This window comes from Myiozetetes cayanensis, unplaced genomic scaffold (genome assembly GCF_022539395.1).
Source record: "Myiozetetes cayanensis isolate MyiCay16 unplaced genomic scaffold, myiCay2020 scf3, whole genome shotgun sequence".
NCBI lineage: Eukaryota > Metazoa > Chordata > Aves > Passeriformes > Tyrannidae > Myiozetetes > Myiozetetes cayanensis.
Genome location: NW_026087521.1, coordinates 51,675,854 through 51,693,488, shown reverse-complemented (window position 1 = coordinate 51,693,488; position 17,635 = coordinate 51,675,854). Strand labels below are relative to the sequence as shown.

Sequence of the window (17,635 nt, the reverse complement as noted above, 5' to 3'; positions counted from 1 at the left end):
TCACACCTCTGGGGAACAAGCAACAAGAGGGAGGGAGGGAGGGATGAAGAGAGGCACAGGCAGAGGTGCCGAGGTTGGCTTACCTCACGGTGCCTGCACTGGGGTGCCCGGGTGCGCGGGAGGTAAATCCGGGGCTCTGCTCTCCTCGGCGAGTGCTGGAAAAGGTCTCTGTTCAGTCACATCAAGGAGTGGCCTGTGAGTAGGTGCTCCAGCTCACCGCTCGATCGAAGCTGCCATGGATTCATTGCGAACGACTTTGCCTTCTGTGAGGAGAGGAGGAAAGGGGAGGGAAAAAAAAAAAAGGAAAAAAATCACCAGCTTAAGACTTGGAGGGTAGATTCACTTCTTTCTTAGGTTTCCAATGGCAACTGAATATGCCACAGATGAAGATCCAGGGTGTGTGTGTGTGTGTGAATGTGTGTGCGTGTGGGAGGGACGGAGAGATGCACAGCTGCTGAGTCCACAGGCAGTGTGGGGTGTGAGCTAGTCAGGGCGTATCAGTGATTAGGGGAACAGACAACTGGACATGGGCAGCAGAGCAGACAGACAGACAGATGGAAGGAGACTTAAAGGATGGGAAGAGGTTGGCCTGTACCCTAAGAGCCTGGTTGTCCCACTGCATACAAACAGGAGAGAGCACCTGACCCAGAGCAGGGTAAGATGCTGATGGAGCTGCACCGGGAGAAGGTGAAGTGTGCCTACACACACGGCTGCATGCACACAGACACGCCACCTCCCAGCCCTGCTCACATCACCCAGGCACGCCCCCCTGCAAGGATGCTGTTCACACTCAGAACACACACGCTGTACACACACGCGCACACACATACACACACACATTCACACTCACTGGTCTTTTCACACCACCATGCACCACCTTGCGTACAACCTCTAAAAATTCAGTCCCTCTAAAGGATGAGGTGCTTCTCTTCTTCACGTTCATCCTGCACCTACAAGGTTGCACATCTGTATTAAGATGTATATGTGATATTTCAGACAACCATCACACAACCACATCAGCTCCACCCAGCCTGTTCCACCACTCATATGAGTAAACAGCAAAAACATTTTTACATGGCACAGCAAATAGCGATCCCTGCAGAAATACACGCTGAATATCCAAACACATCTACCACACACAAACTCCTGACTCCTTATACATAACTGTTACTACACAAACACATAGCATTTAATAAGCCCACTCTCATAACAAAGACCATGAACAAAAAGTGCCATGTACACACATCCCCCCCAGCACCAGCAAATCACAACACACACATCTATAAGAAAATGAGGTCACATGAAACATCCTCACACACTCAGGAACATAAGTCAAGCAAGCACCACTGGCTGCATATCATACAAATATAGTCTACTTATGAATTGCCTGCAACATACAAACTGATCGTATCAGATACTGTTACCTACTTAAACTCAGCCCACACAGTGGCATAGCATCCTTCTGGATCTTAAATGCTAGCCCCAGCAAACACCAGACATATTCTGTCACATGAAAAACACAAATACTCATCAACATCCAGCACAGGCAGACAAACACAAACTACACATGAAGCACAGACAGCCAGCATCATTCACCCCAAAAAAAATTAAAGACAAGACATTCTTGAAAATTAGGAAGCTGGAACTAACTTTGGAGACATCTGTATTCTGTACAACTGCATGGGTGCACATGCACATGTGCACCGCTGCTGCACCAACTCTGCTTTAACTGCCTCCATCTCTGAGATTTTCCCTTTTTTTCACTTTCTCTAATTCTGCCCATTCTACAATCTCCCATGTATCTGTCTGCTGACACATGTTGCAGTCCTGGGGGCAAAGTCTCTGGAGTAGAAATCCTGGAAAAGCATCCACACTCATCCCTTCTCCTACTCTCCGTTCTGGTGTTAGATGGTGCATAATTTGCATGCAAAGAAGAGTGTGCAGTCCCAACTGCCCTGAGTGCTGTGAAATTGGCTGATAGTGGCATCAGGGGATGTGACTGCAAAACCTAAGCATAGTGAAGATGCACACAGACCTGTATGGGAAGCAGAGATCTGGCCAGGAAGGAGCCAGCTTCCCCCAGGACCCAGGAAAGACGAGGAAATACACAACATGGGTAAGAAGGAGCAAGGGAATAAGGAGAGATCGGCCTGGCAGCAGGTACAGCACAGCGAGCACTCTGCCAGGCTTGTTTAACAAGCTCGGTAGTGTCACAGCACAATGCTGCTAGCGGTGACGGACAACAACCAGGGTTCGACATCAGGACAAGCAGGTGTACCTGTGTGCCCCTGGGAAAGGGGAGAGGCATGGGAAAGCATGGGGTTTCCAGGGCGAAAGAGCAGCTGGGTGTGCATGCAACACCAGGTATTTGGTGCAGGAGTTCATGGCTGTCCTGGGATCACTGGAGCAGTGGTGGCACAAATACAAAAGGAAGAGATCACAGACACAAAGGGATGGTTTGTATACAGGCAATGCAGGGGTTGTTGCAGTTGGGTCTAGCCCCAGCCACATGGAGGAAATATGGAAGGTATCCCAAAAGCTCTTGTCCTGTGTTATTGGACAGGCATGGGCTTTGAGAATGTGTAGGTCAGTGGAGCATACATTGCAATAGCCTCTTTCAGGGGCTCCCTGTTCTCACACATATTACATGCCCCAGCACCCTGTTCCCATAGTCCTTCACCAAACACCCTCAGCATGAGACTACACCTTCCCCACCATTGCTCAGGCATGCCAGCTCTCCACAACCAAAAGCCACCTACTTCCCACATTCCCCCAGAGCACTCCCACCTTCCATTCATGCACCACATGCATGTTCATGCAGCAGCATGAGAGCAGCCAGAAGAAACATGTGGGGAAGCCTCCACCACCACCTCAACCCCTCCAAAACACCCCCTCCTCCCCTCTGCCTCCACTGCCACCACCACCATTCACTTTTCTGAAGCGCTTTAAAGGAGTAAAAAAATTTCCTCTCTCTCTCAGCCAAACTTGGCCCATGCACCCAGGCAATTTCAGCTTGCTGAAACATTGGTTCCTCGGCACTGTGCTCAGTTGTACCTGTGTGCCACTTCCCACAAACATCCATTGTGCATTACAGGAGATGAATAATTCAGGCTGAAAGGGGACAAGCAAGAGTCTTTTGGGTCTCAGCAAGGCATGTGTACAGAGCAGAATGGAGATGGAGTTGCCTCATTTGGTCAAAGCTAACAGATGCTGCCAAAACCTGGAAAAGCCACTATGGCCTGAAACGCTGTTTGGGTTAAAGTACGGTCATGAGGGCAATTTAAAGAGGCATTTGGACTCAGAAATTCTAATAGGGGCTGAGAAGTAACACAGAGGTGTTGGGCATGGATAGGCAAGGAGGATCTTCATTTCTGAGACACTTAGCACTGACCTAAGCAGCTGAAGAGAGCCACTAGTGGAAAAAGGAATGATCAACCTAAACTGACCTCCAAACCACCTGCTCCTGTGCTTCAGAGGCATGGAAGAAGCACTATCACTAGCTAAAAGAAGGAAAAGGGATAGCAAAAGCACAGCAAACAGGACCCGAGTGGTATGCACATGTGAGTTTGTATGTGTGCATTGGTGTGGTATTCGTGTTGCTCATTCTCAAAAGGATGTGTTTTGCCTCACCTTCACATTCCAGTTTTGTTCTGGCATGCAGGGAGATCTGGAAGACACAAACATACGTGTGTCTGTCAGTGTTTCCCTGAGTGAATCCACCTGCCTGGGATAGTGCTGAAAGGGGGTAACATGGACAGTGTGGTGCCATGTGTGCATGCAGCTGTGCAGGAATGTGTGGCCTGGGGTGAGCATCTCTGTGTTGGTGTTGTGTCTGTGCCTGCTGTGGGCAGTGGACACCAGGAATCAATGTCTGGGATGTGCATGTGTACATGTGTGCATCAAGTGCTGTACTGCAGGGTGAACAGCTTCTCTGTGTGTGAATCTGCTCTTTGCTGAAAACAGCGGTGCATTTGTGAGGTGTCATAGGGAGCGATGTGTCCTCTGTGGGTTGCCTTGTGTGTGTGGCAGCATTTACTGTTTTGTGTGACACCGGTGTGTTACTGCACACATGCAGAGTGAGCATCCTTTCGAAAGCAATGCTGTGCAACAGCACAAAACTGTAGGAAGTGTGCATGTGCTGCATGCGCCCCTGGGAGCATACAAGTTTGCAGGGACGGGATCCCCTCTCTGGGTGGAACAGTCCGTCTGGCTCCTGCACTGCCTCTCCTCCTGATCTCTGCTTTTCCTTTCTCGCCTTCCCTCAGGTCCCCTTGCTGACTGGCAGCAGCATGCTCTGCCCTGGGAACCAACTCCCACACACCATACAGCGAGGGAACTCCTTTCTTTGCATTTCCCTGGTATTTTCCAGTACCAAGAGCCAGAAAGTGAAGAAAAACCTCACTGGGCAATCAGAACTAGACCCATTCCCTTTCCATGTCCTTGTCATCTTTTTCTAACTCCCAGGAACAGCATCACAAACTCACAGACCTTCACCCAAAGCCACAAACTTTCACCCCAAAGCCCCCTAAGCACTACAAACCAGACCCATATCTTACATTCAAGTCATGGGCCATCTCAAGGTGACACACCTCAGGTAAGGCAACAGAGTTAGGAGAGAGCAGTCCCTATAGCTAGAGTAGGGAGAGGCTGCTGCAGCTGCAGCGATACCTGCCTGACTCTCAGCTCCCCAGCCAGAATCACACAGCTGGGGTTGGTGTAAAAAATATTGTGCATGAAGTGCAGTCAGCACAGCTCAAACTCACCCCTCTGGAGCCAAAGCAACATGTCTTAGCTGCTCTGTCACTGCTCCCATAAGAAGGCTAAACCTTTGGCCAGGTCCCGCTGGTACTGAGCAATTTCCAGGCTAGGTTCCAAAGCATGGAGCCTGCCCACTTGGAACACCTCCTGGGGCAGTGGGACTTGAGCAAGATGAAAACCCCAAAGACATTTCTTTATTCCTTTAACCAGTTCTGCAGATCACTACCTTCCTCCCAAACACCTCTACTTGTTTGTTCTGGGGGCTGATCTAAATTACTTAACTCCCCAAACTGAAATGCGAACAACTGGCCTCCATTTCAGGCTTTGCTTTTGCCCTATATCCCACTTCGCACCTATTCCCTCTGGAGGACAAAACTAGCACACAGGATCCACTTGCGAAAATATGCACACCTTCCCTGGAAGGCTTCATGGGCTCCCAGCAGGACCCAGTTTTGTCCAGGCCCAGGAATATACAGTTTTGCCTTGAAATGCAGCCTAGCACTTAAACATCATCTGTTTATCCTCAACTGCGATCCTGGATCTGCGGTATCACCAAACTTCACCCAACCCAGACACCGAAAGCCTAGCCTCTAAGCTCTATTTTCACCTCTTTAATTTGTCTCCAGGTTTCTTCTGAACCCAACCTTTCACTCTGCATATAAGAGTGCTCAGTGCCATATGCCTTCTCTGATGTTTTCTCCACACTGTACGAGACAGACTGGGAAACTCTGGCTCTCTGACCCACAGTGCAGGTGTCCAGGAGACAGGTCAGGATCTTGCCAGGTTTTTTTCCCTGGAGAGGAGTCCTGCTCACGGCTAACACCGTTTGGGTGACCCTTTCACTGCCAGCAATCACAACCAGAAAAATAGCTCTTTCTCGTAGTATTTAAATGCCCACCACATATAGCGCAGAGCCAGTCTCAAAGCCTGTTTGGGGCTCTCCCCTGTGCAGCACCACAGCATTGCTACTTCATTCACTCCAGTTCTTCCCTTACATTGAGGTCTTCCCCTCCAGCCCTGCACCCACTTCTGCTTCATGAGCAGCTCCTGTGATGCCTTTCCTGCATCCTGCCCTGCAGCTCCCCTAGCTTTCCAGGCCCCATCGGGCATGCAGAGAGTGAGCCCCTGATTACCATTCAAGCTGGGTTCTCATTAGGCAGAAATGCCCCTCCAGGAGATCTATTAACAGTCCATAAGGTTAACTTAATCCAGCCAGTCTTGTGTGGTCTCTGCCCAAATTCCCTATTACATTAACAATCTTGAGCTTTAATTAGCATGTGAGGCAGAGGTGGCATTATTAATGGAGATAATATGGAGCATTAGGAATAAACAGGCCAGGCTGTCTCTCCCCCACCATGCATGCAAATCCTCTTCTGTGCAGAAACAGCATGAGCTTCCCCCATTGGCAGCACATGCTGAGGGGCTGGGGTGCCCCAGACTGGAGACAAACCCTGAGGCGTACCGTACTGTACCATTAGGCTGGTGCAGGAGGACTATGGAACAGAAATGAAATGCCAGAGAGACTGTTCATCTGCTTGGGAGAAGAGGAGCTACTAATGGGAAGACTGTAGGGAGGCAAGACCTTTCACTGGGAAGGAGCAGCTCATGTCCCTGGCTAATCCAGCCATCTCATATTTCTGGTAGGCTTGGGAAAGCAAGGACAAGATTATGTGAATCTCTATTCCCTGCATGCTCGATTCACGCTGCCGTATGTGTGCACGATGGATAACACGATGGGTGTATGCACTTGAACACTGCATGTAAGGAGGGGCTGTCTGTCTGATGGGGAACAGGCTGTAGGAACTGGCTGCAGCTGGGAAAGATGCTCCTCATGAATCTCCTTTCTGACCACTGAGTCCTAGTAAGCTGAGAATACAGGACAGTACAGAGGGAGTTCAGGTGAAGGAGAGAAGCAGTCACTTGTGGGACCGAAGAACAAATGGATGGGGGCTCCCACTTGGTGCAGATTGACCATGGGGTAGGGAATGGACAAGTCCCTTCTGGGACAGGCTGGTGGCTGGCTGCATGGGTAGCTGGCCAAATCAGCTTGGTCATCACAGGTGAAGGGGCAGCCTGGTGCAAACCCTCTTCCTGCCCAAGCAGAGACAGTTGTTCCCTGGGGAGAAGACACCCTGGGTAGAGGAGGGGAAGACTGATGCTGCCAGCAGCACCGAGGGGCTGGGGGAGCAAAGGGCACAAACTGGTCAGGGATGCACTGTGTGTCAGCTGTGCGAGGAGAGATCACAAGCTTAACACTTTCTTCTAATACATGAACTTGCGAAACCATAAGACAAAACTGGGGAGGAGGGAAGAAGCAAAAGCCAAGCCAAGGGAGCAGAGCCTAATGACAGGACCTCTGGACTGCTAATTCACACCTCCAGCAGCACACAGCAGGCTGGGGACGAAGAGAGAAGCTTGCCTCAGGGACCCACAACCGCAGTGAGTGCCATCCTGGCTTGTTCCTGAGGCCTGACCAGCCGTACATATCTCCGTGCTCTTCCAGCCGTACATATCTCCACTGTGATCAGTGTGTCCCTCCAGGCTTTGCAGAAGGGCTTGCACTGAGGGCAACCATCCCTGAAGCACAGGGTGATGTCCCTGTGCCTGGGCCCTGGAGCACCAGACCAGTGCTAAGTACCCTTGCTTAGCGCAGAGCAGTGCCTCAGGCTGGGCTGCTCTCTCCCAGGACTGCACTCAGCATCAGCCCAGCTGCCTTCGCATGCCCAGAGGCGCAGCAGGCAAAGATGGAGGCCCTGAGCAGAGCCTAGCTCTTCCACTTGCCAGCACAGCAAGCTCCCACTCCCCCAGGCCCACCAGCCAGCCCCTGCCAAATCCATTTGTCCAATCTTGCGCTTTCTACTAATCCTGTTGAGCCATCCTTTAAGTTGCTCTGAGGCAGAGATAGAAAATACAAAGATGGCTTAAGAAGCTTCGCCTGACCTTGCTCAATTCAAGATAAAGGGCTTTGATTTAAAAAATTACAGTGAGGGTCTGTCACTGATCCATTGCGTGGATTAAAGGAAAACAAACAGAGACACAGGATGCAGCTGGTGCTAGGTGAGCAGACAGAGATGCGAAGAAAGGTTACAACCAGCATGAGGGAGGAGGCAAAACAAAAGAAAGGAATGAAAGTGAGAGGGGAGGAAGAAAAAATAACTTCTCCCTAGCCATCTGCACACTTGAGTATTGGTAGAAAAGCTTTGTACACGCACGATGTTATACAACATGTCCCACCACCTTCCTTGGTCTGTAAGGAAGAGCGAGGCAGCGGCACATTCCCATGGTGTGACCAGGCTGGGAGCAGGGTGCTGGGACTGGGGAAGAGCTCCTTGTCCCATGAGAGGCTCACAGTGGGGGACCTGACTGAAATCTCAAATTGTGAGTGCCTGCTACAGAGTTCGTCATTACTATCTCTCTGTTTGATGTTGTTGCCTTCACCCCTTGACCCTGCCTTTACCTCTCCCCTCATCTCCTCCCCTTCCTGTCAGTATTGTCCCTCACTCTTGTCCTGGTCACATTTGACTGCATCTAAGCAGGCTTCCCAACACCTACCTCAATCCTGTATAGCCCTTAATTCAAAGGTTACTCAGAACAGTTTTCCTTTGTAGGAAATGTCATAAGGACTACTGAGTGCACCTTCTTTCCCTGTACCCTCCAATATTTGTTGTGCCCCACCAGGGCCTTTTATTCCCTGGCACGAGCCTATTTTCTCCCTCTGAACCTATTCTGTTTGAAAACCACTTACAGGATGGCTGACGTTCATTTTCATTCATCTTTTAAAGGTACATTAACCAGAAAAGGAAGTTTAGAGATGAACAATGATAAACAATGCTGAAAATACGGCAACAACAGATGAGGAGAAGGCTGAGGTACTTAACAACTTTTTTTGTCTCAGTCTTCAATGGCAGCATCTCTTCCCACACCACTTGAGTGGATGGACAGCAGGATGGGGACTGGGGGAGCAAAGTGCTTCCCGCTGTAAGTAAAGTTTGGGTTCATGATTACCTGAACATACACAAGTCTATGAGATCCAACAAGATGCATCCCACAGTCCTAAGGGAATTGGCTGATGTAGTTGCCAAGCTGCTCTCCATGATATTTGAAAAGTCATGGCAGTGAGATTAAGTCCCAGGTGACTAAGAAAAATGGAAACACAGTACCCATCTTTGTAAAGGGTAGAAAGGAGAAACCTGGAAACTAACAAACTGTCAGCATCACCTCTGTGCCTGGAAAGATCATGGAAGATTCCCTTCCTATTTTTCAAGCCTCCTAAGAGCCTACCCAGTTCTGTCTTGATGGCCAAGGGCACTCTCAACTGGCTTCAGAATTTTTGCCCAGCTTCTTCATCTCCTCCTACCCCATGCCAGTGCCGCTGACTGAAATCATTTTCTCCTGTGTGGGAACCTGGGTGCAACTCATTGCTGTGGTGTGCTTCCCACTTAGCAATGCCCCATGTCCTGTTCTAAAAGCTGCACCACTCTAGCCAAGAAAGAGGCAGCTGATAGATGCAGAAAGATGAAAGGTGAAGGGATACTGGAAAAGAGACAGCAGAGACCATAAAGTGAGACAGGTCTATAAAACCACAGATGACACAGGAAGAGTAGAGGAGAGAGGTGTTAACTGCCTGTTCCCACTCAAAAATCAAGGGTCAGGAAATTAAACCAGAAAGATACAGGTTCAAGACAAGCTGCATGTTTATGCTGCAGAACTTCCTACTGCAAGATTCTGAGGACCTTAACTTTACCCAGTTCCAAAAATTGGTTGGACAAATTCAGGGAAGAAACAAATCCATTGACAAGTACGAAGTGTACAACAGATCTTCTAGCCCCAGGTCCCTCAGACACACAACACTGGAGGCTGAAAGAGTGTTCAGAGGAAGTGATGTTACACAGTTGTCTTGTCTGTATGCCCTTCCCTCTTCCACCCACAGCTGGAGATACTGCACTGGAAGGATCTCAGACCTGGCTCTGTAGGGTCCTTTTGATATTCCTGTGGCTTTCCATAGCCAGGCTGACCCATAAGTCATGGACAAACAGTAGCTCTGAGTAACAGTATCATTTTGGTGCATTACATCGTTTTGGAGATAGACAGACGAGGGAACAAACGACAGAGCCCATTCCTAGAAGGATTTGTTTTCCCCCTGACCTAAAGCTGGAAGGAGGTCTGAAGTCATTTAAACCAGTCATTCCATACAGATCCTTGCTAGGAATAACACCTCTGCTTGAGCCCTAGGCCCCTTGATGCCTCATTCCAGACTTTTCTAAGGCCAAATCCCCTTTGCCTGTTGATAAACACAGAGCTTTTTCAGCAGACCATCTGTAACAGGTCTAACCCTCTTGAATTCCCTTCCACTTCCATGACCTGTCTATCACACTATTCATGGCAGCCTCTCCACACTAATCCTTTTATTTTGATCTCACTCAATTTTCCTGGCCTATGACTGCAATGAGGGAAAAAAAGGAAGGGTATTAATCCTTCTGACCTTGTTGTCCCAATTCTGGACCATCTGTGACTAGGAATTTAGAGGAGGGAAGTCTGATCCTCCTGACCCCACTGTTGACCTCTTGCTTTGGGAGGTTCAGCCTGTACTGTCCTAAAAATTTGTTGTGACAAAGCCCCTACAGGCACTTCCTACAAGACTGCTTCCTAGACTGTCTCTCCAGCCAGAGGTGAAGAGATGGAGGAAATAATGTCCTACACCTTCATCAGACTCTGTTTACTCATTCCTCCTGTATCACCTCTCTGCTCCCTCAACAAGAGTGTCTGTGAGTTCTTCCCAGCCATGAGGCAGGGAATCAATAAAAGGTGAAAGACAATCAAAAATGCCTCAGAATTTTCCTGGTAATGCTGCACACAAAGAAGAGGCCTTGTAGATCACTCCACTTCCACCATTGGCAGAGTCTAGCTTGTTCCTCTCACCCTTTTTCACCACCACGTTTCCTTGTGACAAGCAGTTGTGTCTCTGTAAACCTGCCACACTATTTCATAGTTGGTCTGAGCACTCACAACAGGAAGCTTGCATGTATCCTCAAGAGACAGACAAATATTCTCCTCTTTGCTCAGCTTCAGCCCATACCTCTGACTTCGCCCATTTTTTGCCATCTTAAACAATGTCTTCCTTTCCTTGGTGTTTACAGTCCTCAGATACATCTTAACTATTACTTATCATCATTTAGTCAAGCTCTACATATTTTGTTCTTTTATTGCCTCCTCATAAATAAGTACCTTCAGACCTTTCATAACTTTCATTGCTTTTCTCTGAATTCCCTCCAATTTATCACCCTCCGTCAGCTAGTGTAGCACTCAGGTTTGAATGCCAGGTTTTCCAGACAGGTCTCACTAAAGCCTTGGGAAAAACATGAATTTGGTCTCCCTTGTGCTTCAAGGCTTGGTATTTCTGGATGTACTTGAGTACACGGATGTCACGAAGGCTAGCTCACCTCACACATGTGGCACCAGGTAATACAACTCAAGGCTATCTCCCCAGGGAGAGGAAAAAGCAGATTCATGAGGGATGGGGAGAAGAAGATACTTGGAGAGGTAGGACAGATATCCTGCAGCTGAACAAGGAGCACAGCTACAAACACTTACATACTCACGTACCTCAAGAAAAGACATCAAGTCCAGGAGATGGAAAGGTGAATACACACACACACACACACATGCACATGTACACACCTGCTCACTCCATGAATAAACCTGCATCACACACAGGCACGTACACAAGCACACAAGGGAACACACAGGTAATACAGATGAGGCAGGAATGACATACGTGTGCACACAGGCTTTGGGCAAGCACTCACGATCTGTGCATACAAAAGGATGGGACAGACCAAGTCTAGCACAAAATGGTGCTTTCCCTGTTCACAAACATACATGTTCTCATGCATAAACCAATGTTCCCAGAGGAAAGATAGCTCATGGAGTCTCATAATAACCTAAAAATACACGGGCATCTCTGACCCATCTGGTCTACAGATTGAGCCCATGAGCCATGGAAAGAATGAATACAAAAAACACCTTGCTTTAAGGCAACTGGCAGCACACACATCATACTGAGGCAGAGCCTGCATATCTACAGCACCGTCCATGGTGATCACCTTGTCACCAAAGCTATTCAGAAGTGAGGTGAGAGCTGAGGAGCATAGACGGGAAGAAAGGGACTCCCCACAGGGTAGCTGTGGCAGAGCTAGGGATCCCTCCTCCTGCTCTATGACCCCCTCCCTATGTCATGTCACTGATGATGCTTCCTCACAACTGTATTTGCTCCATCTCTCTGCTATCAGACTGACTGCTATAAGGCACCATGTAGCCACTGAGACTGCCCAAACCAGTGCTGCCCAGGAACCTTTAAAGACTCCCCTGCAAGAGGCAATATCCGGGCATGAAATCCATTGTCACTCATCTCAACCTGACTCCTGGTAGCTTGTTTCCCACCTCTTAAATGCTGTGGAAAGAGTGACAACTGCCCTTCCCTCCTTCTGTACCTCAGCTGGTCAGCTGGAACTGGGTTTCCTCTTGGCTTATGAGTGTTGAGAAAATGAGGTCATTTCTCCTCAGCGACAGAAAATTATTTGGTGAGGAAAACAGTTCATCTCAGGCAATGACTAGGTACCCCTGAGCTACCCACGGGACCTTAAAGAGGAGGTCAGGGAATGGCAAAGAAAGGCACCAGCTGGGGAGCACAGGAAAGCCAGGGCACAAATGCAGCTCCGCTAAAGTGAAGCTGTAGCTGCTGCCAGACCATCTCACTGCTGAAGCAAACACAACAGCAGTCCCACAGTCATTGTCACCTCCAAGGTGCCAAGTTTGACTCATTTGGGGCTTTAAATACAGCATTCATCTGGTTCACAGCTGTGAGAAACCCATCCTGACCCAGCACAGAGAAAGGCTGGAGGTGGGTCACAGCCCCTTGGTCTGCTCCCTGAGCTTTGCACCCTCCTCTTCTAGCCCATAAAAAGGATTTCAACCCCCTCTCCCTGGTGAGGGAGGTGGCTCCCATGTGTTCAGTAGCTCTCTCCATACTCTCCTTCATCCCTCTTCCCACATGAAAAGGCATTGGGGGACACTGAGCTCTCCCCCTTCAGAACTGCTCAAGCACCCACTGTAGCTCAGCATCGGGACCAACCTGGACAACATACACCAGCAGAACCTGCAGAGAGCTGCCGGCAGCCTGGGATCCATCACTGTTCAGGACAGCTCTGCTCTTCCATGGAGGAGAAAAGAAAAAGCTCCCCTGTTCCCAGAAAAGGGGGTGTTTTGCTGGAGCGCATTTGCTCTGCACCTAAGCTGTCCTGATCCTACTCTGGTGCCCAGGCATGGGCAAGGACTGCAAGTGTTTTTTGGGGTCATCACATCCCTTTACCAGAACAGGGCACCCCTCCTCAGTTCACAAGAGTGTGAGGACAGAGGTGTTCCCTGCTTGTCCTCTGCCCTACCTCACACTAATTAAAGAAACAACTTAGCCCAGTCCCATGCAGGGGATCAAGGGGAAAAAAACATTGTATTTGGGACTAGGGAGAGAGCAGCCAGATCTCTCTTCTGCAGCAAATGTGCTGATATTTTCTGAGACAGCTGATAGCAGCACTGGAAGGTTTCAACAGGCCCTGATGTGACACTAACTTTTTTCCCAGGTGGGCAGTGCTCTCCACCACTCTTCAACAGGGTTAGATGAGGCAGCTGCACTCTGCCTGGAGCTGCATCTGGCTTCTGACATGACCCAGGTAGGAACAAACATCACAGACATCATCACAGCAATGCTTCCCTCCCTTCTGCCTTCCCTGTGATTTTCACCTTTTCGATTTTAACCGCAAGCTGTCTCCCTGCAAAAACTACACCTCCCAATGCCCCCCTTTCCCAAACTACCCCTCTACCCTCCAAGTGGCTTCTGCTCCACAGCTTAGTTTTGCACCGATGCAGCAGATCAGACAGCATATTCCCAAATACCCGCTTTTCCTGGAGCTGGATGAAGAGATGGGAAGGCCACACATCCACAGTTCTTCCCTCGGGGTCATAATTTTTGATGGGGGGCGGGGGGGGGGGGAAGAGCAATTAAGGTAGCTTGCTTCATACCGACAAATCTGCATGCTTGTGGGTTGGGTGCCCTGAAACCCAACCACCCCCCAAAGGAAAATAACAGGGTGAAGAGGGTGGCAGGTAGGGAAGGGGTTGGGGTGGGAGTAGGTTTCTAGGTTGGGGAATTCAGTGGGATTAAAGTAGCTGCTTCTCACCCCTGGCACTGCATCGGCACCCCTCCACTCCCTGCAGCTTCCTCACTGCTGCTGGTACCGTCTGCACAGAGGGGGGAGGCGAGAGGGGGGCTGTATTTAAATATATTAATAATGCATGTTCCATGCAAATGAAGCTTCTTTTGAATATTACATTAGCGATGCTGTCAGGCTGCGCTTGTCGGGACCCGGGAGTGACGGGATGTGTGGGGACCCGGGAGGGCGGGTGTGGGGAGGTAGGGCTCACCAGAAATCCCCTCATACCTCAACACAGCCTCCTTTCTCCCCCTCCACCCCAGCTCCCCCACATTACACAAACTCCAGCTCCCTCCCAGCTCCCGGTGCATGACAAATTCCTTGGCTCACAGCATGCAATGCAGCCAGGTTTCCCAGTCCCCTAGGCCCCCTCCCGAGACATGGACCCCCGTCTTCTCCCCACTCCCTGCGTAATCTTTACCCCTCCCGCAATTCAGCAGTCCTTTCCCTGCTCCACACCTCGGTTTATAGCTCCCTACCTCCAGTGTGGAGGGAAGGGTCCTGCTCTCCAGCCTTTAGCGAAAAGAAAGGGGAGCAGCTCCTAAGTCTGGCCTGCACGTGTGCACCCCCTTTGTGTGCACCCACAGTGCTGGCATGAGCCCAGAGTGGGTGCCCCTGGACCGCGGGCTGTGCACGGCTGCAGGATGTACGCGCCCGCAGCGCACGAGCGATGCTCTCCTCCCCACCGACACCTCCTTCCCTGGGTGCTTGCGAGGATGTTTGCAAGCACATTGTTTATGCACAGCCACCCCCGCCCCCGTGCACACACACACACACACACGAATACACACGCGTGTGCTCGCAGTGCATGCGTGCAGAGGTGGGGGAGCACACCAGCACACACACACGAGAGGGCATTACGCACAGCAGCTCCCGAATATGCTGCCTGCTGCAGCATTAGCAGATTTATGCTGCCTTTCCCCAGCCAGATCCAAGCTCTGGAATGGGAACAGCAGCAGCTGTACACTCCTGCCTGTCCTGGGATGAGAATAGAATGCGTCTGTTCGTCTCTCTCCCCCCTCCCTTCCTCCTCCTTCCCCCTCCTCTTGCTCCCATTCATTCATTCAGCTTCTCCTCCCCCCATCCCATGCCCCAAAGCAGGAAGATCCTTATGCATAAAAATGTGGGCATGCTTTCTCTGGTGGAATAAACGGGCACACAGACACCCTGCAGGCAATACATATACACTCTCATATGCATTCGAGTAGCTGTCCTGGGCCCCTACGTAAACACCCAGCTCCCACCACCACCACAGACACATTCACACACCCGACAGACACCACGCAATGACTTTTCTGCAGCCAGTCAGCCTCCCAGCAGAGCAGTGTAAGAGCAGAGATTTACTCACTTCCCTGCATGCAAACCAGGCGAATATTCACACACCACACACGGACAGGCACAGAGACGCACACATCACTGTCCGCAAAGGCTCCCCAACAAAGTTTGCAAAGAGGCAGGGACCAGGGGGCTGTGGGATGAGGCTGTCTCCTTCTCCATCCCATAACTGCAGGCAGTATACATAGAGGTCTATCTGCACATGCATGTATGTGTGTGGATATAGACATTTACCTATAGCTATACCTATACATATTTATGTATACACACACAAAGACACACACACACACACACACACACATATATTTGCACATATACACAAGTCCTCTCCTCTTGCAAGGTCTGAATAGATGCAGATGGGTCAAACCCAGCTGTGTGCAGCAAGCCCTGAACCTATTCAGCATCCTGATCATAAGCAAGTGCACACACACTCACACCCACACACACTGAAAGGGAGACAAACCTGTCTCCAAGCCTCTCTCCCTCCCTCCCATCACCCCATGTAGGCATAATCTCCCCACACACACACCTCCCCGGGCCACTTCCCCATCTCCCTTGCAACTCACCCCTCGCCTTCATCCTCAGATCAGAGACATCCACCCCCCAGGGAGTGCGTGCACGAGCTGGAGGAAAAGGGCAATCCATGCATCCTGCCCCTCTCCCCGCTTTCCAATCTCAGCCGCTTCTCCGAGAGGCAAGACAGATGACAGCCAGGAGCCGAGGACACCCGAGGCAGCTGCACAAGGACTGCACACAAAAACGTGTCACACATACACATGCACGTACCTGCTTCTGGAGGGGCGATTGCTCCCTGATTTCATACGGGGCATGACAGAGATGAAGCGGAGGCACAAAAGACCCCTGTCTTCAAGCAACTTGCAGCCCTGCAGATGTTTGTGTAGAGGGGGGGTATCCCCCACTTGTGTCACCCCTTGGAGCTGTACTGTTCCGTGCCCCACAGCTGTCTCATTCCTGGCCGCACCTAGGCAGCACTCCCAGCCATGCACACGCGCGAGCACGACAGGCGGGGATGGAGCAGCAGTCCGGGGAGGGCACGCACAGCCGGAGGATTTGCTGCCTTCGCCGCATCCGCATCACTGGGGGAAGAAGGCAGAAAGGGCTGTATTGGCATTTAAAACGCAAGTGATTAATTCGCCACAGGCTCGGCTGATAGGGCTCTGGGACCACAGCCGGCGGCACCGCTTCTCCCAGCTGGGAAGGCTCTGACAGGCGAAGGACCCTCTCCCATGGAGCCAGTTCCGAGCCCTCCTCGCCTGCACAGCCACTGCTCCGGTGCAGGCGGAAAGGGGTGGGCCTCCACCGGAGACATGAGCACACGCATGCAACAGCTGCTGGGGAACTGCACACACAGACACAGACACACACACACAATTTCCCTACAACAGCTGCTTATGAGCTACACACGACATACAACAGCTTCCCAGGAAGCAACAGCTGTTGGGGAATCTCACACACACACACACACACACACACACACACACACACATGCACAGACTAGAGCTTCTTAGGATCAGGTCATCCACATGAAAATACAACAACTTCTAGGAACCACACAGTTGCAAGCAACAGCTCCTGGGGAGCTAAACACACACACACACATATGCATGTAACAGCCATACACCTACTGACACAGGTATGTGCAACAGCCATGGGAAACCACACCTTGATATATGGGGAGATTGCCTTTCATAGACCTTCTCAAATCACCACCACAGAAATGCAACAGCTCCTCAGAAACCACCCGAAGCCATATACCCTCATGTACGTGCAACAGCTTTACAGAAAGACCTTCCACCTCCCTCTCCCTAAACCCACACATGCCATCACCAATGGATGTCTTGCTCACAGTCAGAAACAAGCACCCATGTGCACCAGTGCTGCGGAATCAGCCACATCTTGGCCCCCAAATACTGCACACAGGCAAACCTGCTAGGAAATTACCTCAGCAAACACACAGTGACTCTTAAGAAATTACTCCCCAGTCCCTTCACAGAAAGCAGAAGCACACATGACAAACATAAATAATTCCTGCACAGACATGCAAGACCACAACTGGAAGGACATGATGCATCCCTCTCACTCACCACAGCAGTGGAGGGATTGCCTGTCTCAACTCAGACACATGTACCCATGCAACAGCTGAAAAAACTTGGGAACATGAGATGGGAGCTTGCTTCCTGGGATGTGCAATCCAGTCTTCTGCTATTCTGGGCAACCACATCATACAGTCTTGCTCACAAACGTCTCAAGGTCCA

At 50.4% G+C, this 17,635-nt stretch overlaps 1 long non-coding RNA gene across 1 annotated transcript in view; it reads right to left on the bottom strand.

The window, feature by feature from the left end:
* LOC126644909 (uncharacterized) overlaps positions 1 to 16,615 on the bottom strand; it is a 44,396-nt gene extending 27,781 nt beyond the window's left edge. The window contains exons 1-2 of the long non-coding RNA XR_007630040.1: positions 16,146 to 16,615; positions 84 to 263 (exon numbers count right to left, since the gene is read on the bottom strand). This is a non-coding gene — a long non-coding RNA (uncharacterized LOC126644909). The remainder of the gene's footprint in view (positions 1 to 83; positions 264 to 16,145) is intronic.
* Between the last annotated feature and the right edge of the window lie 1,020 nt (positions 16,616 to 17,635).